This window comes from Macrotis lagotis, chromosome 1 (genome assembly GCF_037893015.1).
Source record: "Macrotis lagotis isolate mMagLag1 chromosome 1, bilby.v1.9.chrom.fasta, whole genome shotgun sequence".
NCBI classification, from domain to species: Eukaryota; Metazoa; Chordata; class Mammalia; order Peramelemorphia; family Peramelidae; genus Macrotis; species Macrotis lagotis.
This window is the reverse complement of record NC_133658.1, coordinates 143078397-143106305: the sequence shown is the minus strand read 5'-3', so window position 1 is coordinate 143106305 and position 27909 is coordinate 143078397. Positions and strand designations below refer to the sequence as shown.

The 27909-nt window shown below is 36.6% G+C and overlaps 1 long non-coding RNA gene across 1 annotated transcript in view; it reads left to right on the top strand.

The window, feature by feature from the left end:
• Nucleotides 1-27909, top strand: part of LOC141504180 (uncharacterized) — a 404260-nt gene that overhangs the window by 310869 nt on the left and 65482 nt on the right. Inside the window, exon 4 of the long non-coding RNA XR_012473242.1 lies at nucleotides 22266-22415. This is a non-coding gene — a long non-coding RNA (uncharacterized LOC141504180). The remainder of the gene's footprint in view (nucleotides 1-22265; nucleotides 22416-27909) is intronic.

Genomic DNA, 27909 nt, shown 5'->3' with positions numbered 1-27909 from the left:
TCTGAAGACAAATACCATTTGACCAGATCATAAGGTTTGTGAAGAGGAGGAGCAGGAGATAAGTCTAGAAGGAAGACTATGACATCAAATGAATAATGACATGACATGTACATTGTATTGATTAAAATAAGTTAATTGTGGAAAGACATCCTCACTGCCTTTTCCAGAACCATCTTAAACCAGTGGTCTGATAATATAGGAAACAGGACATCCAGTGTTGGTCTAGATACAATGGGAGACCTTGACTTTTTAGGTGTAGGTCTTCCCCATGTTATTGAGGCACTGAGGCATTACTGTAATGCCAGGCAGAGCATCAAAATAGTTTTTTTATGTTTACAAACTTATGACAGTGTGGTAAAACTAGCCTATCTCTCAATGATCTAATTGGCAGTATGATAATTTTATGATGATTATCTTTCAACAGCAGGGTATAACTAACCTGTCTCACGATGGCTCAGAAGCTAGCAGTGTCTTGCACCTAATAACAACTGAATAAACAAATGCTTGTTGAATTGAATTGGGGCCAGATCATGGAGGATTGGGCTAAGGAGTTGAAATTTTACTTCCCTGTTCAAAAGCTTTCAGTGACTCTATATGTCTTAAAAATAATGTGACCAGAGCTGTGCTTTAGGAAAATTACTCTACAATGAATGAATGAATAAAAAATATTAACCTCTTCCCATATAACAAACTTAAGGCTAAGTTCTGGGAATGCAGATAGCAAAGCAGTTTCTACTTTAAAGGAGTTCATATTACAATAGCAGAAGACATCACACACAAGAGAGCTTAGCTGTAGGACAATGTTTTGCTCATATTAGGACTATATATCCAACTACAACTCAACATTATGAATGTGTAATAGAAACAGATAATAGGATCATAGATTTAGAGTTGGAAGAGAATTTCAAAGTCACGTAGCTAAAAAATGTTCAAAGTTTACATTTTGTCTACTTTTCTTAATTCTAAGTTGTATACCTTTCTCTAGTAATGAATGGCAGCTTGGAATCACAGATAGAGAAAGCAGATGATGGGGTATATCCAGTGGTCTTCTAGTAGATGGCTCTCCAGGGGAAAATATGCAGTACATACTTCTTAGCTTAATTTGTATCATTAAAATTTTCTCCATCACTTTCTAAAGTCTAGGTGAGCAAGAAAGCAGTAAACTAAGTCCTGATTTGCAGTTAATTTCTGAGATGTAAATTTTTGCATTTAAAATTTAATAATTGAGAGACTGCAGCACCTGTCTCCATTATACCCCTGGGTTTCCCTATGGTTCAGGGTTGACAAAGTGGATGTTGTGGAAAGTTAAGTATCTGGTGTTATGTTGTACAGTGGATAAGAAGTCTGCCTTTAGAGCCCCAGGGTTTGGGTTCAAGTTTCTATTCTACTACTTATTTCTTATACCTATAAAATGTTTAATCATCTTACATCTTAAATTCTCTAAGGAGAATAGAGAAGGGCAGGAGGACTGAAGGTCTTGATAAGACTAAAGAAGGAATTTACTAATGGAGGAAAAAGTACAAGGCTATGATTGGACAGAGGGGAATTGAAGCCACTGAAAATCATCCATTCTTCTTATTTTTCATGATTTTCAATTGGAAAAGTAAGATGAGAGATCATTAAAGAAAAGGTAGCTATGCCAACAAATTACCAGTAGAAATAGGATGAGGAAGCATTAAGGGCAAATGATGTAGGTATTTATGAGTTGAACAAAGGAGTCTCCTTTGGAAAACTTTACCTACCGATATGGAACAGATTAAAGTTTTATCACTCTTTATAAAATTAAACATCTCTGATTTTAAAGGAGCCTCTGAAGTCAAGTAGTTCAACTTTTAACTGACCAACTATAGCCTCTACTACCTTTCCATGTTATTGTTTTAATGATAACTTCTAATTATGAATACCTTCAAAACATCCATTTAATACTATGCTTTGGAATTTTTCCAAGAATGAAAATTAGCTCCAATTTTCAGACTCCACCTTCTCTTGTCTTGAAAATTGCACCTTTTGCCCTCTCCAGTCCAATAATACCTCTTGTATTTTCTTTGACCTTTTAAAGACCACTGACAGTGGCACAAAAATCCCATCTCTAAATTGTTTTAAAGTTTTAAAATATAATTCAACTCGTCTTGTTAATCTGAAGTCATTGAAAGTAGCCAGGTTTTATCACCTCCTTATTTATTGAGAATGTGGCTATATACATGAATAAGGGATAAAAATCACTGATTTTCAGAAGAGATCATAGAGGTAATTTAGTTCAATCTGGACTTGACTGAAACTCTTCACCATGTCACTTCTAACAAATATTCATCTCATTTTAACTTGAAGAAATCAACAAAAGAGGCAGTGAGTGGGGTGTAACTCTGCAGTGTCCGCTATTCAATCACACTAATTATTAGAAAGCTTTTCCTTACATCAAAGCTAAAACTACAACTCTAACCCTCTGCTTCTTGTTCTGTTCTCTCATTCATATACAAGAGCATTTTTGTCTATTTTCAGAAACAGCAAATATGTCCAAACTTAGTTTTCTTTTCTTCAGGCTAAACATTTCCAGTCCCCTTCTTTGGATCTTCTGCTGGGGATGTGGTAGAGCCAACTTTTCAAAGTGAGCATTTAGACATTGGAAATCCATACTATAAAATTAAGTTTGATTTATTGTTTTGTTATTGTAGAACCCAAGAAGTGATGGAAAAATATTTATAATATAGACTACATTTTATTGTTTTCCAGAGATCCAGTTGGTAAACCACTATTCAGCTGCTTACATGCCATGTTCCTAAACCATCTTAGAAACCCTACTTTGGTCAACATTTGTCTCATCAATATCTTTGCTAAAATATGAAACCCCGAACTGCTTACTGTATTCCAAATATAGCCCCACCAGGGCCAAACACAGAAGGCTATTAGTTTTCTTATTCTGAATACTAAGTTTCCCTTAGTGGAATCTAAATACTTTTATTATCGTTAGCTTCCATATCACAGAATTAGTCATATTGAGTTTTCAGTACCCTAGAACTCTCATATCCTTTTCAGCATGTTTTCTTGTCATGCCTCTATAATGTGGTATTTGTGAAATTGAATTTTTGAACCCAAGAATAGGATTTGGTATTTAGCTTTATTAATGTTCATCTATTATATTCAGAATATTCTAGCCTGCTGAAATCTTTTTGAATGATTAATCTATCATCCAATTCATTAGCTATAATAAATATGTTGGTAAGGCAAATAACTACCATGTAATTCCTCAGGTTTATTTACCAATGAATGAATGAATGAAAAACAATATGCACTTAGTATTTCTGAAATCCTGTGCTGAAGCGTTGTGGGTATAATTCCAAAGTAAGAACATCTCTGTCCTCAGGGAGTTTATAATCTTTTAAAGGGAGATAATGCATATGGAATCATGTTTTAAGTATTTTCTTGTCACAATGTGTAGCAATGTGTAGCAACTTAAATTAGTAAAAATATAATAGTAAAAATAGTGATTTTTCCAATTCTGTATTTTAAAATATTGTGTTTGTGGAGGCAAATATGTACCTATAAATGTTATATAGATGCATACAGCATATGTATACATACATACATACATATATTGTGTTTGAATGTTTTAGTTGAATTCAGCCTTTATTTCCTCATATGATCACCTGTAGGCTAGTATCATTGTCCCAGTATACAGATTTTTCTTTTAAATTTTATTTATTTAAGGCAATGGGATTACATGACTTGCTCAAGTTCACACAGCTAGGCAATTATTAAGTGTCTGAGGCTGGATTTGAAACTCAGGTCCTCCTGACTCCAGGGCTGGTGCTCTATCCACTGCACCACCTAGCTGCCCCCTCCCTGAAATTAGACTGACTGAGATTAGGAAAGGAAAGATACTTCCACATATATCACTGAACAAATCAGTTCTAAGGAATCCAAGAAAGGAAAGCTTGAAAGTCTTTAACAATAACCAGATAAGAGTTGCTGACTTTTCCTTCTATTCCAAATGTTCCTCCTGGTGAGCTCCTTATCACATCTTCTTTTGATGTCAGGGGTAGGAAAATACATGGCTTCTCTTTTATGTCCTAGTGAAGCCTGGTGGCTCCCCATCAATATAAAAATGAAACAATGGAACTTCCTTTTTCAGAACAGGATATAGAGATTAGAGAATTTGATTTGGAGGCAAAAGACTTAGGCTTAGATCTACCTTGGATACATACAAGCAGTGTGATCAAAGACAAGTCACCAAAACTGATTTCCCTTATGTAAAATGCTTCAATCACAAAAAGTGCTTCAATCACAGGCTTATTGTGAGACTCCAATGAGAAAACATATAAAATGAACTTTGCAAGTCTCAAAATGATATATAAAAGTAAACTGCTGCTAGTTCTGTTGTTATTATTATCATTATTAATATTACTTCCTTTAATCAGAGAAACTAAGACTGGCATCTAGGATGGCAATGTGTAACTTTCAAACAGTTCTCAGAAGAGCTTGTTTACTCTATCCAAAGGAGAAGAAAACATCTTTGAGAGACAATTAGAGCAATACTGAATCTTTCATTTCACAGATGGAGAAACTATGATGCAGAAATTAAGTGTTGTGTCTAAGGCTACATAGTTAGTAAATGGCAACTGGAATTTGCATGCAAATCTCCTGACCTTGTCATATTTCTTTTCTCTGTTTCCAAGTAGAATATAGGAGGAAGAAAGGAGAAAATGAAGAGAAGGCAATGAAATGAGAGTAGAGAAGACCAAAAGGGAGAGACCTTTACTCACAAATGTACTGAAAAAAATTATCCTTCAGTTTCTTTCTAGTTAGTAATAAGAAGACCATGACATCAGGAAAGTGATGATCTAACTTGCACATAGGTGCAAAGTGGGGGGGGGCATTATGCAAAGATGTCATTTTCACGCTATCTTCTGAACTCAAGTAGCCTGACATATTAAGGATTGTTGGCAATCAATGGGATACCTTTTCCTTTTTGAATGAGATCTTTTCCATATACCTAGGTTCTTCGACCCTATAGTATCATCAGGGGACAAACTTTTGACAGTAGTAAAGCTTACTGTCACTTGGTGGTCTATCCTATTCAGCATTCTTACTATACTCCCCCCAGACCCCAAAGACTTTGGTATTTGCTATTCCTGATGTCTCATGGGCTCATAATCCTTCCACTCCAGAACTCTAAAGCATCAGACTCCAATCACTTGGGACAGGTGATTTGTCAAATCATTATATAGGAGGAAAATTTATGAAATAATTTTAGAATTCCCTGAACTTTTGAGATCCCTGAATTGGAAGAGAAAGAAGTGACATTGATGAATAGGGACTACAATCAGACTTCTATTTGGAAGGGAAGGGATACAGAAGAACTTTTGTGGATGCCCACAGGCCAGGAGTAGAGAAGTGAGATGGCAGCATTTGGCCTACAATGTATCAGATTGTATGCTATAATTGGCAGCTTATTATAGATTGACCTGTTGGGGTAGGGAAGGACCCCTTGGCCTAAGATGTTCTCTGCCATCTTGCCTCTATAACTTTGTTATTCTTTCATTTTTTAGTAATATTTTTATTTGCTTCCTCCAACATGATTTTGTTCACTTCTCATTATAGTCAGCACCAGGTTAGTAGGCATGGAATTATGCCTACCAAGTACAAATATATTATTTATAAATATTGCTTCCTTCTCCATGTACAATATACCATGATTTGGCATATTTCTCTCTGTTCTTTGGAATGCTTCCAGATGTTTTGTCTTTCTTAAAGGTTTGATATGACCATGGCCAACACTATAGATAATATTAAGCATCAGTGATAACATTATCATAATACTTTTTTTCTATCTCTTTCCGTAAGTCATTGGAAAACATACATGAATATCATATATTTAACATGGAATGTATTTTAAGACATTTTAAACACAATGCATAAGTGCAGTGTATATATAGATTATATAACTCATTTTGTATATAAACTGTACACAAATATAGGGTAATATTTGGAAAGCATTTGAGTATTAGATGCCTTATTAATGCATCTTCTGTTTCATTTCATATGTATGAGAGGCAGCATGCCATAGGGAACAGAAAATTGATCTCAGAGGAAGCCCTGCTGGAACCAAATGCCCCTCCTGGGAGAAGCTCATAACTTCTAATCTCTGATAATTCAGATACTAATTGATACTATTTTCTTCAACCTCTTCTCCTGTTCCACTTTGAATCTACTGCTATGTCTGTTTTCAGTTCTATGTAACAAGATGCCCCCATGCTGAATACTCTCCAGGTCCCCCTCTTCCTTCCTCCTTTTGCTGTTGTCTTTTCCCTTTGGATTGTAAGCTCCTTAAGACCGGGGACTGTCTCTTATTTTAATAATTGGATCCCCTATTCTTTTTACAGCATCTGGCACATAGTGAGTGTTTAATAAATGTTCATTGTATTGAATGGATTTTATCTACCATGTACATATAGGCCATGTGACTGGCCCAATCACTTAAAACCTGAGTATTCAAAGTAATTTTTGAAGACAATAAAATACCATTAAACTGCTACTGTATTGTTAAACTGTACTGGTAAGTGGAGTTTCCTCATGTATTTTATTCTATCCATTCATTCATCTATCCATCCATCCATCCATCTGCTCATCTGCATATCTGCCTATGTTTAAATGTACAAGATAACATGCATTTTATGTTTAGTGCAGAGTATATATGTATATACATGTATATATATACCCTGTATGTATTCATATTTCTTTCTATATTTTTTGTAAATGTGCTTATATATATGTACTACAGTCATAAATATGTTTCAATTTACATATGCTTATATGTGCATATTTTTAGAGTGGTTGCAGGGATCTGATTACATGATTTCATTTGTACTGGGGACTCTGAGAGAACAAATTTTACCTTAGCATATCTCTCTCTTATAGCATTACAGAGCAGCCTGGAGCACTGAGAAGTTCCAGAGACACACAGTCAGTATGGTGTAAAATCATAAATATAGAAGGGGCATTAGAGATCATGGACTTCAACCCTACCCTCCTCATTTTACAAGTGAGGAAACTGAATCTCAGGGAGGTTTTGTGCTGAGGTCACTATAGATGTCAGAGGTGGGATTGGAAGCCATGTTTTCTGAATCCATAACCATTGCTCTTTCTACTGTACCACAATAACTGTAGTCAGAGGTTGAATTTGAACCCATGTTGTTCTGACTCAGATTCTTTTTCTTTCTCTGTCACTTCTCTTTCTTCTCATTTTCTTTCTTTCCCTCCTCCTCCTTTCCCTCCTTTTCTTTCACTTCTCCTTCCTCTTCTTTCCTCCTCCTCCTCCTCCTCCTCCTCCTCCTCCTCCTCCTCCTCCTCCTCCTCCCTCTTGTTCTCCTCCTCCTTTTCTCTATCAGTCTTTCTGTCTCTTTTCATATCTTCTTCTGGCTCTCTTTTTTACTCTTCCTCTCCTCCTCCTCCTCCTCCTCCTCCTTTTCTTTCTCTCTCTCTTTCTCTCTGTCCATATCTCTCTCTCTCTTCTTCTCCTCTCTCTCACTGCCAGTATATTTATGTATTTATTTATATATCTGCATAATGTAGATATATGATGCAATGGATAGTGCCCTGGAGTCAGGAAGATCTGAGTTCAAACACTTATTAGTGTGACCCTGGATAATTCATGTCATCTTTGTCTGTAAAGATGGGAATAATAATAGCACCTATCTCCCCTCCCCCAGGTTGTTGTGAAGATAAAAGAGAGAATATTGGTAAAGTGTTTAGCAAACCTTAAATTATCATATAAAAGCTATTGCTATGTACACTTATGTAAATCTTGAATATATTCAGATATGAAATTGTCTTATTTATTGTTCGAATTGAGGAGAAAGTTTAAAAAATGGAAACTCTCTAGTGATCTAATGCAGAAAGTTCTTTTAATAGATTTAGAAATGCAATCATCTTATAGAAGACATCCTATAGCCTCTATGGTTTCTAGTAGATCTCCCCTGTTTTTAAGTATCTCTAAGGAGTTTAAATAACAACTAGTAATAATAACAAATACTATTCTATTGCTATAAAATTGACAAAGTGCCTTCCTTATAAACAGTCTGTGAGGAATGTAATGAAATTATTGATAACTCACTTTTACAGATGAATAAATTAAATATGTCTTTTTTTTAATTGCTTCTACAAAATGGGAGGAGAAATGGTCTTGATGGAACAATAAAGGACTTCTACCTTTAAATCTATGATTCTATGATTTTTAGATCCTCAGTTGCCCCTTATGGTGCTTCTTTGAAATGAAATTCTTCTAACTAATTTCTCCTTTACTTTAGTGCAAACTCATTTCTCCCTCTATTAGAGAAACAAGAACAGCTAGACATGACCCTTCACCAATACGCCTTCATGCCCCTAGAGATATCTGCTAGATTTTTATATCCAATTAACTTTGCTTTCTTTCCTCTACACCCTGCAGTTTCGTTTCCCCTATTCTTCCTTGCCTACTCTCTAGGCAGCCTTCATCATTGAACATCTTGGAGAAGTTTCTTGGCTGAGGTCATTTCTCCACTACAGGGATCCTTAGGAGTGTCGATGCATTACAACTTTGCCTCCAAGCTGCTTTCCCTCTGAGGCACTTAAGTAGCTTGGATGCTAAGAAAAGCAGAAAAGAAAGCTTGAGAAGAAATAGCAAATTAGCATCTCAGCACCTAGAAAAGTTAAATTCTAGACCTGATATACTACTTCAAAGAGTTGGAGAAATGCAGAGTCACAAGGGAGGCCTGAAGAGGTCATCAGAGTCTAGCTCTTACTGGAAGCAATAATTGCCTCTATAGTAGCAATGATTTGGGTAGCAGTTGGACTAGATAACCCCTGAAATCCCCCTCCTAGTATTCAACTCATAGAATCTATCTGTTCAGCTACAACAGATGTTAATGAAGTCACTAATATGTGCAAGACACAGTGCCAGATACCTGTGGAGAGATAAGCATAATAAGACCAGTTGACTTCAGAAAAATTTGACAAAGTCTGTTATGTGATTTTTTGTTGTTGAAAAGATGGAAAGATAAAGATAGAAAATAATAGAATTAGCTGAATTCAAAACTGGTTAAATGACCAAACAGAAAGATTAGTTGTGATTGGAACAATAGCCAGTTGGAAGGGTCTCTGCTGGAGTGCTTCAAGGAATTGTGATGGGCCATGAGCTTGACATTGACTACTATGAAAGTGAAGATGATAGAACCATTAAATTTGCAAATGACACAACTCTTGGAGGGATGATTAATGCAATAGAAAACAGAGTCAGGATCCAAAAAGATTTTTATGGAGAAGAAAATTAGACCAAGTATAAGATGAAATTTAATGGATATAAAGATAAAATCTGACACAAGGAAATATCTAAGCAGCAGTTCATCTGAAGAAGATCAATGGAAAATATTCTTATTTGGGGGGATACATTACCATTTAAAAATTGATATAGCTGGCATCCTTATTTTAATACCTTTTAAAGTATATTCTGAGAGATTCCATGCTACCAAAAAAGGTAAGAACCCCTGATGTAAGGATTTTGTGAGTTATCACTGTTAAGAGGCAGTCAGAGATATGATTCCTGCTCTCAGGAAAGGCATAACAATAATAATGGTAATAATAGCTAGCACTTATATAGTACATTAAAATTTGCAAAATGGTGCTTGGCTTATCTTATGTCCTTTGATGCTCATAATATCTTTGGGAATTAGGTGCTATCATTACCCTTATTATACAGACAAAGATATTGAGGTAGAAAAAGGTCAAGTGGCTTTCCCAGGAGTCTTGATCAAGACTAGAGGCTCGATCAAAACTTAGGTCTTCCTTATGCCAGATCCACCTTGTTTCTTTATTCCATGATTCAGTGGTGTATATCAGCAGAGAAAGTGATAATGAAACCATACTCATAGACTTAAAGATATGACAGGGACCTTAGAGAAATCTAATATACTGGGTGGCACATTGGATTAAGTTCTGGACCTGGATCCATTTTCCTGAGTTCAAATTTAGTCTCAGATTCTTGCTAGCTATATGACCCTATATAAGTCACTTAAACCTGGGTTCACCTTATTTATAAAACAACCTGCAGAGGAAAATGGCAAACCATTTCAATTACTTTTCCAAAATCTCCAAATGGAGTCATGAAGAGTCAAACATGACTGAAATGACTCAACAGCAAGAAGGATGCTCTAGCCCTTCATTTCATAAATGGGCTCTCAGAGCAAAGTGATTTATCTGATATCACATAGCTAATAAAAAGTGATGGAAGCCATGAGTGGAATCCAGAGTGTAATTGGCTATGCTTGAGAAAGCTGTAACAGAATGAATAGTAGAAAATTGCCTTGACTCTGGATTCAATAGAGACAACATGTGGGGATATGAAAAGTAAGGGAAAGAAAAGGAGATGCTTGTGTTCTTGTTAGCTATCATTATTATCAGAGGCAGCTAGGTGGCAAGTGGATGGAGTCCTAACTCTGAAGTTAGGAAAATCAATTCAGATTTGGCCTTTGTCACTTACTAGTTTTGTGGTTCTGGATAAGTCATTTAATCTCTCTTTGCCTCAGTTTCCTCAGCTATTAAAATGGGGATGATGATAATACATGTTGTTATGGGGATATAATGAAATAACATCTGTAAGAAGTGTTAGTCATATAAATGCTAGCTTTTACTCCTTCCTCTTGGACATATAAGAGATGCAAGATGCAATGCTTACAATGGAAATATAAAATAGAAGGGGGACTGAACCTTCTCATCATAAATTTAGACAATGCTTTCCTATATGGCTAAATTTCCAGAATTTATAATGAATCTCAAAATGTTAGGACCTGAGGGGTCAGACTCCAACATTTTATAGAGACTGAGGGAAGGGATTAACTTTAGGTCAGACAAGTAATAAGTGTCAAAGCTTGGACTCAAACCTAGACTTTGAGTCTGTACTCTTAATTGAATTGTGAACAGCCTGAGGACAGAGCCTAAATCTTTTATATCTTCTGGACAGCTAGATGATAAGTAGTAGATGGTGTATTGGGTCCAGAGGTAGGAAGATCAAATCTGTTTGCAGATATTTACTAGCTGTGTGATCCTAAGTAAGTCATTTAACCCTATTTTCTTAGTTTTCCTCATCTGTAAAAATGTGCTAAAGAATGAAATGGGAAACCATTCGAGTGTTTACTAAGAAAACTCTGAAGAGTCAGACATAACTTAAAAATGACCAAAGAGCAACAGTAACCAAAATTTTATAACTTACCTTACAAAGGAGGTGTTTAATAAATGTCTGATTATTTATTTATTTAATTTAATTTTTTTTTTTTTTGCAAGACCAATGGGGTTAAGTGGCTTGCCCAAGGCCACACAACTAGGTAATTATTAAGTGTCTGAGGCCAGATTTGAACTCAGGTACTCCTGACTCTAGAGCCTATGCTCTATCCACTGTGCCACCTAGCTGCCCCATGATTATTTAAAGACATATATTCCCTTGATGTATCCTTTGTTGTTATTATGAGGATTTGATTATTGGGTTGATAAAACAGCATGATAGTGTGATCCATTGTGATCCCTATATACTCATATACTCAGGAGTGTGCTGGTAAATTTAATATTTAGTTTTCTGTGGAGAAACCTAGTCAGAAACATTTTAAAATTTAATCTGCATTATTCACATGTCCCCCATCACTTTTTAAGTCTAGAAATCAACAAAACAATAAATTAAGACTTGATTTATAGTTTGCTAATTTCTGGGATGTCAATGCTCATACAAGAAAATTTTACAATTGAGTCCTGAATCAGTTCCAATTGTCTCTTGCATACCCATGCTTAGAGACTAGCACTCATGCAGTGATAAAACTACTTTGCAGCCACTAAAATAATGTTTGTAATACTGACTTAAATGAGAACACTCTATGAACTCTACGTGCTGGAATTTAGAAAGGAAAGATCCCTATGTGCTATTTGTGAGAAGACTTCAAAAATGAAAGAGCCTTGAAGGATGAAAAGAATTTAAATGAGGTTGTAGGAGTGGGAATTCTAGATAGGGGAGGGTTGCAGGAGCAAAGTTATGGTGGAAGGAAAAGAATGATCTTTGTAAATAGAAGAGAAGAGAGTAACTTAGTTTTTCTATGAATGTGATAAATGATGCCAGCAGAGTGGAAAGGATATAATACAAGTTTTAAAATTCTGATCACTTCACAGAATTTATTATTTACATTAATCAGTACCTAATTATAGTACTTTAAGAGTTGCCAAAGACTTTCCTCACAACAACCCTGTGAGGAAAAAGTGTTATCCCCATATAAGTCTAGACTCTGAAAAATATGTGACTTGCCAATTGTCCTATATAAGAAGGAGAAGGTCCAGTGACAAGTTCCCAACATAGCCAGGATACTGAGTAGCTAGGACTTTTTGCTTTGGTGATAAATGGGGAAAAAGTGTTTCCTCAAATAGGATTAGATTCCATGTGGAATCTTGAGATATCTTGAGACAAAAAGACATCACCTTGTCAACAAAGGTCCATAGAGTCAAAACTATAGTTTTTTCCTATAGTAATGACTATAAGAATTGGACTACAAGGCAAGTGGAGCACTGAAGAATTTATTTTTCAGAATTATGGTGCTGGAAAAGACTTGAAAATCCCTTGGACAGCAAGGATATCAAAATTAGTCAATACCTAAATTAATTTAGGCTATTCACTGGAAGCTGAATATTGAAGTTGAAGCTTAAATACTTTGGTCATAGAATGAGAAGATAGATTCATTGGAAAAGAACCTGATGTTGGGAAATATTGAAGGAAAAAGGGAAAAGGGAGGACAGAAGGTGAGATGAATGATGAAGAATGTCATGGAAATAAGCAACTTGAATTTGGGCAAACTTTGAGAGATAGTGGAGGATAGAACTTCCTGGAGTGCTATGGTCTGTAGAGTCATAAAGAATTGGACATGAATGAATGATTGAATAACAAAAAAACCTTGTGGGGGAAGAGACAGACATGCCAGAAATCTAGCATAAGACCTGAAACAGATAGTAGGAGAAAGTAAGGAACTAACTTTAACTTCCATCTGGTTGATTTATATTTTAATGAATTACTCTTAATGACTAGGTGTAAAATTCCCTTGTTTATTCAATATTGACTGCAAATGTTATCAGTTCCCTCTAAATTTAAGTTCCCTGGGACAAAACCCTGATTGCCTCACTTTAGTTACAGCCATTCCAGGATAGTTTAATGTTTTGGTTAATCTTACAAGTTGACAAGAGCCTGACCTGGAAAGAATACATCTTCTTGGCTTCCTTCCAGTTCAGGATCACACATAATCAAGATGATAAATTGGTGTTAATTAGGCCATACACCAACAAGGTGAAGGTGCTGCCAAAAAATGTTATTTTCTCTCATGTTGCTGATAGATGTCCTTAAGGAACAAAATGTTTATGGACACCCTTATGCAAGACATACAAACCTCACACATCTGTGCTGTGTTTGGGTCAGGACCTCCCTTAAATTTGTTTATCATAGATTTGACTCTAAACATCCAGGCTCAGAAAGGATCATTTTTCATTAACAAAGCTACTTGTGGCAATTCTACAGTAACTGGAGAGTAATGGTTCTTCTTCAGAGAATCTATAATTATATAATCATTATAGCGGCATTGGATTACTCTGTGGATAGAATGCTAGGCCTGAAGTTAGGGAGACTTACCTGGTCTCAGACTCTTTTTTTAGCTGAGTGACCCTGGACAAGTCACTTAACCCTTTTTTTGTCTCCGTTGCCTCATCTGTAAAATGAGCTGGCAGAGGAAATGATCAACCATTCCAGTATCTTTGTAAAGAAAACCAGAGTTGACATAATTGAAATTGATTAAGCAACTAAAATCAACTACTGTAGATCTTTCAGTCAGAGAAAAGTGAAAATCTCCTTGGTTGGAGTTCTACATTCACATTCAATGAATATGTCCAGGGTTGAAAGTATCTGGTGGTACAAGGGACTTCTACTATGATCAAAAATGTCTTAAGCATTATTGAATGTCTGACTAACTCCTACCCAAGGTTATCTTTTTAAAGTAATCTACTAGAGGCAGGATGTGGTGGCCTTATTAATCTTAACAGACCATTTTCTGCCTCTGGTCCTGGCAAATGCCAGGTAGATCTAGAGGGAGATTTTCTGGCTGGATTGTAAACTTCTTCAGGGGAGGGAAGCATTTCATTTTTGTTTTTGTATTTCCTGACCTAGCATAGTATCTGGCACATAGTAGATGTTTATTGTTGATGGATTGTTTGGGTAGAAGTCAGATAACCAATATAGAATAAATCCCTAGATATCATATTGGGCCATTTATTTTTAGGTGCTTTGTATTACTATTAAAATGTATGTAGATAACTGGGTTTGTGGTTTGTACAGTGATTTCCTTGTTGTAGGCAGTTACCTCATAGAGAGGTACTTCTACCAATGTGAACATCTGCTCTGAATTGCATAGTGATAGTGAGTTAGTTGCCTGAGGCACTATGAAGTTGTGACTTACCCATGGTGGCAAAAGCTAAGAGGGCAATCCAGGCCTCCCTTACTTGGAAGTCAGTTCCCTCCCCAATGGTGTATTCAGTTTTGCTAAATAAAGTAGAAATTCATTTTAACATATTCTTAAATTCATAATAGCTTTGTTATCTACATGTATTTCCTCAATCATCTGATAATAGTAGAACATACCAAAGGTATGTTAAAAGATGTTAAAAATGGGGAGGGGATCTTTATATTTGAAAAGATTAAGCACTGACGTGTCCTAACTCATTTATTTTGCAGATAAGAAAATAGAACTTGAAAGAGAAATGTCTTGACCAAGATTAGCAGATCCCTCTCTGGAGCTTGGTTTCCTTATTTGTTGAATAAGGAAGATGGACCAGATTATATCTAAAGTTCCCTTCATCCTCTAAATTCTACATCAAGACACTGGAAAACTTTTCAGCCTTTATTGCAGCTTGAAGCATGAGAAAGAAAGAATCTTAGACTATTTTGTAAATCTTTCTTGTTTCAGTGAAGGGATGAAGACTGATTTGTTTCCTTTTTTTCCTTTTTTTTGTTCTTTTTGAGGAAGAATAATACAATACAAAGCATAATACAAATAATACAACTATATGAGCGAGAAGTTAGTCATTCTACAGAATCTATCATAGATTCATAGGATTGTGGATTTTGAAATGGAAGTGATGATCAAAGTCGAGGTCTATGAACTTTAGATATATACATTGATGACTCTAATTCAATATACTTGGTTTCCTTAGAATTCCTATGTATTTTAAAAAAAATATGCATTTACAATCAGTATTCTGAGAAGGGACATGTGCAGGCTTCAAAAGACTGTCAAAGGAGTCCATGGGACCAAAATAGTTAAAAACGCTGAATCTCCAAGTCCAACCTCAGAGGAGTTTAGACTTGCTTAACTTCACAAAGGGGAGAGCTCGGATTTGAATTTAGTTTCTTTGTCTTCAAATTCAGTGCTTATTCTGGTTAATTATTCATGGATTTGTGGGTTCCTTACATTCATTCTGTGGCCCACAGGTTGGCGACCACTGAATTAGATTATCTCTAAGGTCCTTTCTGGTTGTAATGTTTTATGTCTTGCTCTTAAATAACAGATTTTTTACCCATATTCTTACACTGTCAGGGAATTCCTACACCAAGTGAGGCCATCAGGGAAAGCTTTTGTTGATTAGAAACAACATCTACCCAGCTACAGAGAAAGGTCACAGCAGCAGCTTATGGTGACTAATTGGCATCTTGGATAATGTTCCAAAATAGCTTTATTTCTAAAAGCCATTAAGACCTGATAAGTGGGCATTTTTGCAGACAGAAAAACAAATAAAGAGAGACATTAACATTATCTTTCCTCTGCATATGTGTCTGAATGTTCAAGAGAGCCTGGTCTTGGGCTTCAGCTGGGAGACACAGGGGGTTACTGCACCTCTCTCCTATTCCCCCCCCCCCCCACATACACACACATTCTTCCAAACATCCAGCTTCCTCATTTGTCCTTCCAAGAGCCACTTCATCTAAATCTTGTTATCACCTTGTGCTGCATTTTTCCCTCTTGGGTCTCCAGGGGCTGAAGCTGATTGGGACTGACAACCCCTGATTAGACTAAGATTTCTGCGGCTGGTCTGCTGAGTTCTGCCAAAGAGCCCCTCCTACTGTTCCATGCAGTGTTCTTGGTTGTTAGGGAACAGCATGGAATGCTTCCATCCCATTTTGAATTCTAGACCAACTAACAAAACAGAAAGCCCTGCTGGGGGCCAAAGGGGTGGGATTCTGAAAATTAATTAAAATTTCTTATCCTCCAAATCTTTCCTGAAATGATTTTCTATGAATCATCTTTCCTCCTAGACACTTGACCCTGCCTGTGTCAAGAGGCTTCTAGTAGTTGTGAAACTAGGGTATCCTGGAGCTATTCAAGCAAAGAGAGGAGAGCAGAGGGACTATGGTATTTCTTGTCTTCTATGAGATGTAGGGGACTGGAATCTTCCTAAAAGCATCCTCAGAATTTGCTAGAGGCATTTAAATAAGACCATTTATTCTGCTCTTCAAGGCTAGTGTTGGGACAGGGGGGAAAAGATTACAGTTGCCATGACAACAAGCACATCACAAAATAAGATCCTTGTGAAGTGCTGGAATGGAAAGCATGCACAGCAAATTTGCAAGGAGGCATCAGGTAGTTCTTTCCAAGATGGGGTACTCCGGACCCCTGAATTTTCCAGATAGATTCAAGAACATGACTAGATTGGATTATGAGACTAATGTTCTCTTCTTAACAGAGGCTTCCATTCTGATCAGGATTAATTTTAGGAAAGTAGGTAGTTTGATCATGTCATACCTCTATTCAATAAACTTCAACAGTTAACTATTGTCTCCAGGGGCAAATATAGAAATGCTCTGACTTGCATTGGAAGCTCTTCATAAATCTAATTCCTTCCTACCTTTCCAGTCTTCTCATACCTTCCTCCCCAATATGTATTTTTCAGGCCACTGACACATGACCTCCTGGCTATCCCACAAACAAGAAAGTCTATCTCTTGACTCTGGGCATTTGCTTTTTCTATCCTCCAAACTTAAAATGCTCTTCCTTGGTTTCCTTTAAACCCCAACTAAATCTCACTTCTACAGGAACCCTTTGCCAACCCCCCCAATTCTAGTGTTTACTTTCTTTGAATTATTTCCCATGTATACAAAATATAGCTAACTGTATATATTTGTTTACATAATGTTTCTCTCATTAGATCATAAGCTATTCAAGAGCAGAGACTACTTTTTGTCTCTCTTTTTGTATCCCCAGCACTTAGCACATTGTCTAACACATTAATAAGTTTGTATTGCTCGATTTATGGTGTGATTCAGAAATTGATAGGTGGACAGCTTTACCATTCACTGTTATTAATAGTTGAAATTGCACTGTGAGAAATGTATTCCTTTGGCTTAAATTTTGTCATCTGTTAAATTGAAAGTACCTCTGAAAAGGGTGTCATTTTAGGCATCACATAATTTGATTTATACTTTAGTAGTAATGAATTTATCAAGATTTTTTTTTCTTGAAACCAAGTGTTGCTATGGAAGTAGGGTAATCCATAGATATGAAGCATGGGAATGGCCCTAGAGAAATAGTGAAAGGTGTAGTAAAGATATGTGGAAGTCTATTAAAGGGAAACTTTGCTATATAATATATCTTTCCATATATAAATATACATTCCAAACTGGGGTTTGGAATGCAGACTCATCTAACAAAAAGTTTACTTTGCAATAGCATAGAAAAGGATATAAGCAAAGATACCATGTTGGTTCCTTTGGACACATCTCCTTTTGTCTCTGGGACATACTCCTCTTGTATATACTCCCAGGTGGTTGAGAGGGTATATAGTCTCAGTAGATAAAGAATTATGTAGTAGATATCCCCTGGCTAAGCTTTTTTTTTAGGTTTTTTTGCAAGGCAATGGGGGTTAAGTGACTTGCCCAAGGTCACACAGCTAGGTAATTATTAAGTGTCTGAGGTTGGATTTGAACTCAGGTACTCCTGACTCCAGGGCTGGTGCTCTATCCACTGTCCACCTAGCTGCCCCCCCCCCCCCCCCCCCCCCCGGTTTGAACCTCTATACCTGTTAAGTCTTGAGAATTGTTTCCTTGCCCTCCAGGTCAAAACTAGCTCTGTTTACTTTATTTGCCATATATTTTTTTCCTACAATGTCATTTTCCTCATCTTTATTGTAAGTCAATCAACAATTGTTAAGTACCTTCTAGAGATCAGAAATTTTTCTGGAGATTCAAAGAAAGGTAAAAAAAAGTCCTTTGCTCTCAAGGAAATCACTCTAAAGGGAAGACCTCATGCAAGCGACTATGCTTAAAAATTGTATACAGGCTAAATTGGAGATAATCTACAGAGGGAAGGCAGTAGAATAAAGTGAGTTAGGGGAAAAGCTTCTTGTGGGTGGGATTTTAGCTGAAGCTTGAAGGAAACCAGAGAAGCCAAGAGATGGCTATGAATGAGGTAGAAAATTCCAGATGTGAGAAATAGCCACTAGAATACCCTGTCAGGAATGCTGTATTATACAGTGAGAAGGCTAATATAACTGAATTATAGAGTATATACAGGGAGGGATCATAGAAGAGTATGTATGAAAATTGGAAAAGTAGGAGGACACAGGGGTTGAAGAATTACTTCCCAGGAGTTTTAGTCAGTCAATCAATCAATATATATTTATTCAGTGCTTCCAATGTGACAGGTACTGTGCTAAGTACAGGGGCTACAAAGACAAAAAAAAAAAAAAAACAATACCTGCCCTCAAGGAGCTTGCATTCTAATGGAGGAGGCAGTATGTATTGAAATGATACATGCAGATTGAATGTTAAGTAACCTTAGAAGTCAAAACATTGGCAGCTGGGGAGAATGGGGAAAAGAAAAACACTTCCTGCTAAAGGTAGCATTTGAGTTGAATCTTGACAGAAGCCAGTGATTCTAAGAGGTGAGCAGGAAAGGAGAGTGTTCTAAACACTGAAGTCAGCAAAGTCAGAGATGAAATATGGAGAATTATGTATGAGGAATAGCAAGAAGACCTTAATAGCTATGCATAGAATACGTAGAGGAAAGTAATGTATAAGAAGATGAGAAAGATTACCAAATAGAAAAAGTTTATATGTGATCTTCACAGTAATAGAGAGTCACTGGTATTTTTTAAGTAGGAATGTGACAAAGTCTGACTTACACTTTAGGACGTGAATTAATTTCTCTTGCCTCTAGCACCCAGCTTTTTCCTCAAGTGTGAATATATGTTTCATTGGCATCTAATTCCTTAAACTTATAGGCTGTTAGATCTTTGGTGTTTATTTGCAAGACTTCAGGGCCTAACAAAGTTCCTGGCTCTGACCTTAACTTTTAGGGTAAAACTTGCCAAAGGCAAACTAATTTTCCATTTGAACATAAATTGGACTTTTCAAAAGGAGTACAAACTTGTTTTTGGTTTCTTAATTGAAGTGGAATGTGGAAAATTGTTTGGAGAGCTTAGGGAGGTGACAGTGGAGTTCAATCTGGGTAATTAAAAGGTGAAGAAGTAAACCCAGTAGAAAGGGAGCATGGGTTAGAGGTGGATCAGTCTAGAGGTATTTAACTCAAATAGAAATGCGTATCACCAAACCAATCATAAGGATCCCTGCAAGTCACATATTCATTTAATTTTAAAATGTAATATAACTAAGTTTTGTTGTATTTTTATTTATTTTGTTAAATATTTCCCAGTTTTAGTTTAATCTGGTTCTGGCTGTACTTGGAAGTGTCATAGACCACATATGGCCCACTGCCCCCATGTTTGGTGTTTGAAACTTTTACTGTAGAGAACAGGAAAAAAAAGGCTGAGAGATTTCAGGCACAAAAATAGTGTGTATGGCATGTATCTAGGACAGCAAGGAGACAGTTTGACTGTAATGCAGGATATGTTTGGAGAATAGTAGGAGATAAGTTTGGATAGGTAGAGTTACACTTAACTATGGATAGCCCTAAAAACTAGAGTTTAAATTTTATAAAATGGTGTTATGGGAATGGAATCACTGATGTTTGAACAGAGGTATGACATGATAATAGCGGCATATTATAATGAGGTTGGTCATTTTGTATAGCCCTTCCTCATTTAAATTTAATTCACTTGCAAATCAAGACATCACCCTCTTGAGGTCATTGGTCCACTTTGAGAATGAAGGACAAACAAAATCTGTGAGTAGTTGTCCCACAGGAAGCCTAACAGACCAGTTCCAATTGGGTAATGTGATTTACATTGTGGTAAATAGAATGAATGGTGGAGAGCCAAGAATTAAGAGAGAGAAGCTAGATGCTTCTAGTAAACAGAATTAGAGGTGAAGAGTAAGGGATGGCGGTTGAAGAAGGAATGTGGGATCTCACAGAAAGGTAGAATGTTACAAATCACGTGATCCAACCAGACTCTTCTTGAAAATAACATAGCCCACCTCAGAGAAAGTTATTGTGAGGATCAAATGAGATAATATTTGAAAAGGAATTAACATCATATATGATACATAATAGATTTTATATGAATTACTTTTTCTCTTCCCATCCTTTCCCTCCATATGCCTACCTTTCAAATCCTTGAATACTATCACACTCCCTCCAAGTATACATCTCTAGTTTCTTCAACTAGCTCTCACCTAGGTATTATCTGGGTCATTCTTTGTATTTCTTCTGAGCAGATAGGTGGATAGAACATTGGATTTGGAGTTGGGCAAGCCCAAGTTCTAATCCTGCCTCATGTGCTTTTTAGCTATATTTCCCTGTGCAAGACACTTACTGTCTCTCAGCCTCAGTTTCCTCATCTGCAAAATGGGGGTATTGCTAGCTCTTACTTCCCAGGACTATTGTGATTATCAAATAAGATAATTTCTGCAAAGTACTTTGAAAACCTTAAAGAGCAATATAAATGCTAGCTAGTAATTCATCAATGTTCTTCCTAAAATGTGATGCCCAGCACTGAACACTAATCCTCCAGTTGGGGTCTGAGTGGGACAGAGGCCAGAAGGAATGTCTCCTCTCTTTTCTCAGGACTTGGTGTTCCTGTTAATGCAGTTTAGATTCAGATTAGCTTTTTTTTGGCTGCTGTGTCACACTATTGACTCATATTGAGTTTGTCGTCCACTAAAACACTCAGACCCTTTTCACCACAACTGTAGAGAATAATTTCCTGAGAGAGAAGGTTGTTAAGCTCCTGAAGGAGCCTGTGAAATCTATTTCTCTGACAGTCTTTAGGGGTAGGAAAGGTTCTTATCTTAGTAGAGTTTGCAGAGGTCATTGTTGACTAGAATTAGGGCTGTAATAAATTAGGGGACCTCTTTAGGCTCTAATGTTCTAACCTAAATCTACTTTTCTCATGAATTCTTTACTTGACTGATAGTCAGCATTGATTCCTTATAAGGATATCAGTTTAGAGGGAAGAAACAACTTTCTTGGTCCCAGGTGCTAGGGAAAGAATATTTTGTTCTGGACTTTGGGATGGGGAATATTGTCAGGTAGCTCAGGAGGTGGAAGAAGTGGCAAGTCCATAGTTGCCCTAATTTTAGTCTTGTTCCTAATGGAAAACAGAATTACTTAGAAGCATAGTTATTGGACATATAAGGGGTATGGGCTTGGAAAATGCTGCTCATTTTCTTTGGTTCTATATAGCCTAAATACTCTGTATCTTCAAAGAAGCTGCATGAATGCAGAATGGAAAAAGGCAATATACCCCCAACTGTTATCCTATTTGTTTCTTTGTGTGGATATATTTCTTGAACAAGTCTTATATTTACAACTTAGAACTTATTAATGAAGGTCATGATCCCAGTCTCCAATGGTCACTGGTTCTTGTCTGTTTAACATATATATTTAAGCTCTCATTCTCTTCTTTCCTCTCTCTCTCTCTCTCTCTCTCTCTCTCTCTCTCTGTCAAACACACATACACAGACACACAAAACACACCCAGAACCAGTAGCCCCAAACCCCTCTTGACATGGAGAGAAAATGTTAAGCTGCACATTTTGCAGGTGTGCCCTTTGTTTGATCCTATGTCAACTTTATTTTCCTTTCCACCCCACCCTTCCTTTTTCTAACTTGTATTAAAAGAGAGAGAGAGAGAGAGAGAGAGAGAGCACCAGATGTGAGCGCAGCCTCATCATCAGTACACAAAACACTAAGCACACCCTCCCAGTCTCTTGTGCTTTATGAAAAGTTAAAATTAAATCAGGGCAGCGTTATTAAGCTAAGTGATTTTTGCAGGGCTCGGATGAATTCCTGTGTGTGCCACATCGTTTGCTGGAAATGTGCCTGGGGTACCACTGAGCGAAGAATGTGCATCTAACGACTGCTAACAGGAATGGAGCTGCCTGGGAGGGGGCGTTTGGGACTTCCAAGCTCTTGGAGACGCAGGTACCTTATCTCTAGGGCCCCTGGGTCTTGACTTCCATGACCTGTGTACAAACTCATCCATACAAACTAAAGATAGAGAGCCAGAACACAGCAAACTGTAGCAGCAGTAGCAGCACTCACCTCTTTCCATACTACCCCTGGTAGAGAGTAGCAATTCAAAATAAAAATAAGAGCCCTGAATAATAATAGTTCTTGTAAAATAATGCTTTAGCTCTTGGTGTGGTAGTTAGAGAACTAGGAAGATCAGGAAGATCTTAGCTATTTGATCCTGGGAGTACTAATTAATTTTTGGTTGCCTCAGTTTCCTCAACTGTAAAATGGGGCTACTACTAACAGTTAACTACCAGGGTATGATGTGAGAATCAAATAAGGTGCTATTTTAAGAAAGTGATTAACATGGTGCCTGGCACATAGTAAGTAATTTTTTTTAGATTTTTCAAGGCAATGGGGTTAAGTGGCTTGCCCAAGGCCACATGGCTAGGTAATTATTAAGTGTCTGAGACCGGATTTGAACCCAGGTACTCCTGACTCCAAGGCCAGTGCTCTATCACTGCACTACCTAGCCACCCCCAACATAGTGGGTACTTCACAAACACAAAGTAGTTATTATAAAATGACTCTTCCTTCCCTCCCTTTCACTGTTTATAGAATAATTTCATCCTAACCTATTAGTGAAGTAGATATGACAATTACTATTACTATTTCATGGGGGAGGATACTGTGATTTGAGTACAGTGAATTGACTTGCTCAAGGTCATATAGTCATAGAATTCTTTTGAATCTAAGGTTTCTTCCTTCCACAAAAAAGGAGAGACCTTGGAATATAAGTCTCTTTCTATAGACCTGGGACCACAGACTTCTTGCCAGTCAGAGCAATGTTCCTTGGGTATGGCACAACTCAACCAATTAATTTTTGGAAGTGATGAACTGCTTTGGAAGAAAATTGTAAAGTTAAAGATGAATGTTATTAACTTTAGTGGGTTAGTTGACCAACCCTTCCTTTGGGAGTTGAATGGTTGCTTTGGCATTCCCAAATCCTAACCATTTAGAGGAGAAATCAGACGAACTCTTCTCCAGCAAAAATGTTATTTGTCCGTCATTTTCGAAGAGGACCATTACATCAGGGAGGTGATGCCATGACAAGCTCATGAATTGGATTTGAGTGAGAAGGTACATACTAGTCACCAGCCTCACTTTCTCCTCCCCAGAGTTGTCTGGATCCAGTGGTCAGATACAGATCAGGATGCTGGAGCAATGAGGGTTAAATAACTTGCCCAAGATCACACAACTAGTGAATGTCAGAGGTTGGGTTGGAACTCCTGTCCTCCTGATTCCAAGGCCAGTGCTCTATACATTGCACCTGCAAAAATGTTTTTAGGGTAAGGAATGAGAGAGTAGGAGGGTTAGGGTGATAACTGATCAACTGACTTGGCTAATATTTTATCATAATCTAGGAGTTTCTTACTGAGATAGAGTGTTTTTAGCCTTACAAAAAATGTTTTTGATTTTGATAATTTTGTTGGGGAGTAGTGATGAGAGGGAGAATGTTCTTAAGATATCAGTATATCACACTGGTGCCTAAGAGTTGTACCTGAAAATAATAGGAATAGCAAATATTTGTATGAAACTTTAAGGTTTGAAAAATGTTTTACATTTTATTTTATTTGATCCTCATAACTACTGTGAGTTATGTGGTGTTATTATTTTCATCCCACAGATTAGAAACCTGAGACAAAGAATGTTTAAGTGACTTTCCAGTATCACATAGCCAGTTAAGTGTCAGAGACAGAGGTTGAACTCAGGTTCACTTGATTCCTAGTCTCTATTATCTACCTTTGGCCAAGTGGTCTGCCAAATCAGCAATTTGCATTCAAGTCTTGAATTGGACATTTGCTAATATGAGGCTTTGGTAATCTACTTAGTTTCATATAATCTGAGCTTCTTTGTCTTGATGCTACTTACTCATATGGTTTGGAGTAGGAACTATAGATATTATATATCTATATCTATATCTATATCTATATCTATATATCTATATCTATATCTATATCTATATCTATATCTATATCTATATCTATATCTATATCTATATCTATATCTGTAAAACACTGGTTAAATGTGATCTGGTCTTACTAATATGCAATATCATTCTGTTTTAGAGACAGCATATACAATTATGGAGAGTCTCAAGAGTGAGCTATACTGCTGCCATTATTACTAGTTCAGAGATTGGGAGTATCCAGCCAGTTTATAAACTCAAGAGAGTTTGGGTTCTATTAGCATTCTACCTGCCCATCTCTGCTTCAGATATACATGGCTTTCCCTATGTTTTCACGGTAGTGTTTAGCAATGTAGCACAAGGTATTTTTCGTTTTAATGAGAGCTTTTCTGAGGAATGTTGGCCTTGGTTAGTACTGGCACATTTTGGCTCTGTCTTCATGGACTCAACTCCCTTCAGACTGTGCAATGCAAAACATTGTATAAAACTTGGAAGTGGGAGGAAAATAACATTTGCTACTGCTATTACCAGTTGCTGCTATCCTGGGACTTCAGGAAAGGGTTGATTCTGTCAGCCCCTGATGCAGCTGTTAGACATTCATATTAAAAATGTCATTTTGTTCCTCAAAGCTATCTTACATACAATTTCAACTATATTATTTTATTTTCATTCAGAAAATCACAGTGTTAGGGAATGTTTTCCTACTCCTAAACAGAACCAGCTTCCTAAAACTGGAAATTTAAATTATTTTAATAATTTTATAAAAGATATTTAGGATCTTTATTTTTAGAATCCTGGTACTTCATAAATATTAGAATTTCATATAATCCAAATTAGCTGGACACTCTTCAATTCTTGATGTGTTGTGAAACATAGTTCAACTTTTGAGAGAGATAATTTGATAGACTGCCATCATTACCAAACATGCTATAGACAATCTCTATATTTTCTCCAAATTCAAATACACTGTCACTGTGGATCAGAAAGCTATTCACTTGGGCAAATCACCATTGCTCTGCATTTGGGTTTCAAAGAGGAGAGCATGACATCCTTATTTACAAGCTTCTACCAGGGTTCAGGAAGTCACATCAGGTAATGACTCCCAAAGATTAGAGAATCCTCAGATGATAAAGGAGAGGCAGACTATGGGTTCACTTTGGTCTCTGCTATATAAAAGGACACCAGGGTGGATGTGACTTCCTGCCAGAAATGCTATTAGAACCCTTACTCTTACTTTCATAGTATAAATGCTCCTGAAATGGGTAACCTAGTAGCAATACTAATTATAGGTGGTTTGTGATTTTTCAACATCAGTAGAAATACTGGGATTTGGTGGCAGGAGTGGCTGAAAGGAGTATAAGAGAAACAGGAAGGAGAGATGACATACTTTGAGTAAAAGACTCCCAATATCATAATTTCTAAAGAGCCAACTCTGTTAGAAATTCACAGTGCTGATGATTATTCTCCTAGGGCAAATACCTTTTCCTCAAGGCCTGAAAGAATTTGGTTAGATTTCCCAGGAATGGAATGATAAAAATTCAGTGAACTAAGGTTATTCCAATTGGAGTATAAATCGACAGAGTTTTACTGTCTAGTGCAAGGCTTTGTATTCAGTAATTACTTTAAAAATGAGATGAATGGATGAATTAATCTGAGAAACAGGTAGGTATCTTGAAAGACAGTCTAATCCAATGGGTTATAAAATAAGGTCTCTCAGCTACAATCAATGGATCATAGAATCTCAGAATTAGAAGGAATTTCAGAGGTCATCTAGTTCCATTGAATCCTGAACAAGAATTTCTTCTTTCCTACCCAAGCAAAGGACTCAAGGCTTAAAGAGTTCTGGAGGTAGGGAACAATACCAAATAAAGAACAAGCATTTATTAAGTCCTTACTATATTCTAGGCACTATGCTAATGATTGGGGATATAAAAATAAAAGAAACCATCCCTGCCTTCAGGTATTATATATTAAAAAGAAGAGGCTATTTTTCTCTTTCTCTCTTATAAACATATATATATATATATATATATATATATATATATATATATATATATGCTGAGTAACTGAGAAGATGGTAGTCTCCTTAAACATAAAAATTTGATAAAGGAGTGAGATTTTGTTTTATTTTGGAAATGTAGATTTTGGTATTGAAAATTTTATTTTTAAAATAATTTTGGGACATCCAGTTCAAAATATTCTAGGCAATTATTGACATGGACCCGGATTTTGGGAGAGACTAGGATTTAACCTATAGATTCATGTATCATCTCCAACAGAGATGATAATTGAATCCATCGCAACTGATGGGATAACAAAGAGAGACAATATGGAGTTAAAAGAGAAAAGAGCCTAGTTGAGAACCTTAAAACACAACCATAATTAGGAAGTATGATAAAATGATGACCTAGCAAAGAGGATTGACAGGGAGAAGCAGAGCCAAGACAGAAAAGCAGAAAGAAAATTTATGAGATAAACTATTCAGGAGGAGAGTATAATCTTCAATGTCAAATGCTGCAGAGTTCTGAAAGATAAGAACTGAGAAAAAACAAATATATTAAGGACTCATTAGATCATTATTAGCTTTGAAAAGAGTAGCTTCTGTTGAGTGATGAGGTTGGAAGCCAAATTAGAGAATGTTTGGAAATCAGTGAATGGAGAGAAAATAAAAGAGAACTGAGTATAGACAGGGTTTTCAAGGAGTTTGACTAACTGAAAAGAAATATTAGATGTTTGTTGCTGTTGTTTTGTTTTTGTTTTTGCAAGGCAATGGGGTTAAGTGACTTGCCCAAGGTCACACAACTAGGCAATTACTAAGTGTCTGAGGCTGGATGTGAACTCAGCTCCTCCTGACTCCAGGGCCAGTTCTTTACTATGCCTCCTAACTGCCCCTCATTGTTGTTGTTTGTCCTTTGTTCTCAAAGAAGACCATGACATCAAGGAGGTGATACCATACTATGCAAGTGAGTCAGATTTAAGTGAGGGAATGCTGTGCAAAGTCACCAGCTTCACTTTCTCTTCCAGCGCCATAGCTTGTGGCAATGACAAGATCTATTGAAGGTTTTTTTTAAGGGATTGAGACAAAGATATTTGTAGATAACAGGCAAGGAATTAGTAGGAAGGGACAAAATGAGTATTAGAGAGGGAGAGAATGATGGTAAGAAAAATTTGCTGAGAAAATGGGAGGTAATGGGATCAAAGGTCCTTGTAGATGTAACATATGCTATTCTGACTGGTAAGCATGGCTTTTACTGGATACTCATGCTCTCACTCTTCTCAGTGACAAATTATATATCTTATCAACATTTCTCATGAGTGAACATTGAATGCTTGGATTTTTGAGTACAGGAAAAACACAGTAGTAACAGATTATGACTGGGACTTTCGTGAGGTATTTGATTGGTTTTCAATGATCTAAAATTATGATAAAAGGAAACTGCCAATCAAAGCTATTGCTATTAGCAAGTGTTTAATCTGTTGTCTACCAGATTTGGG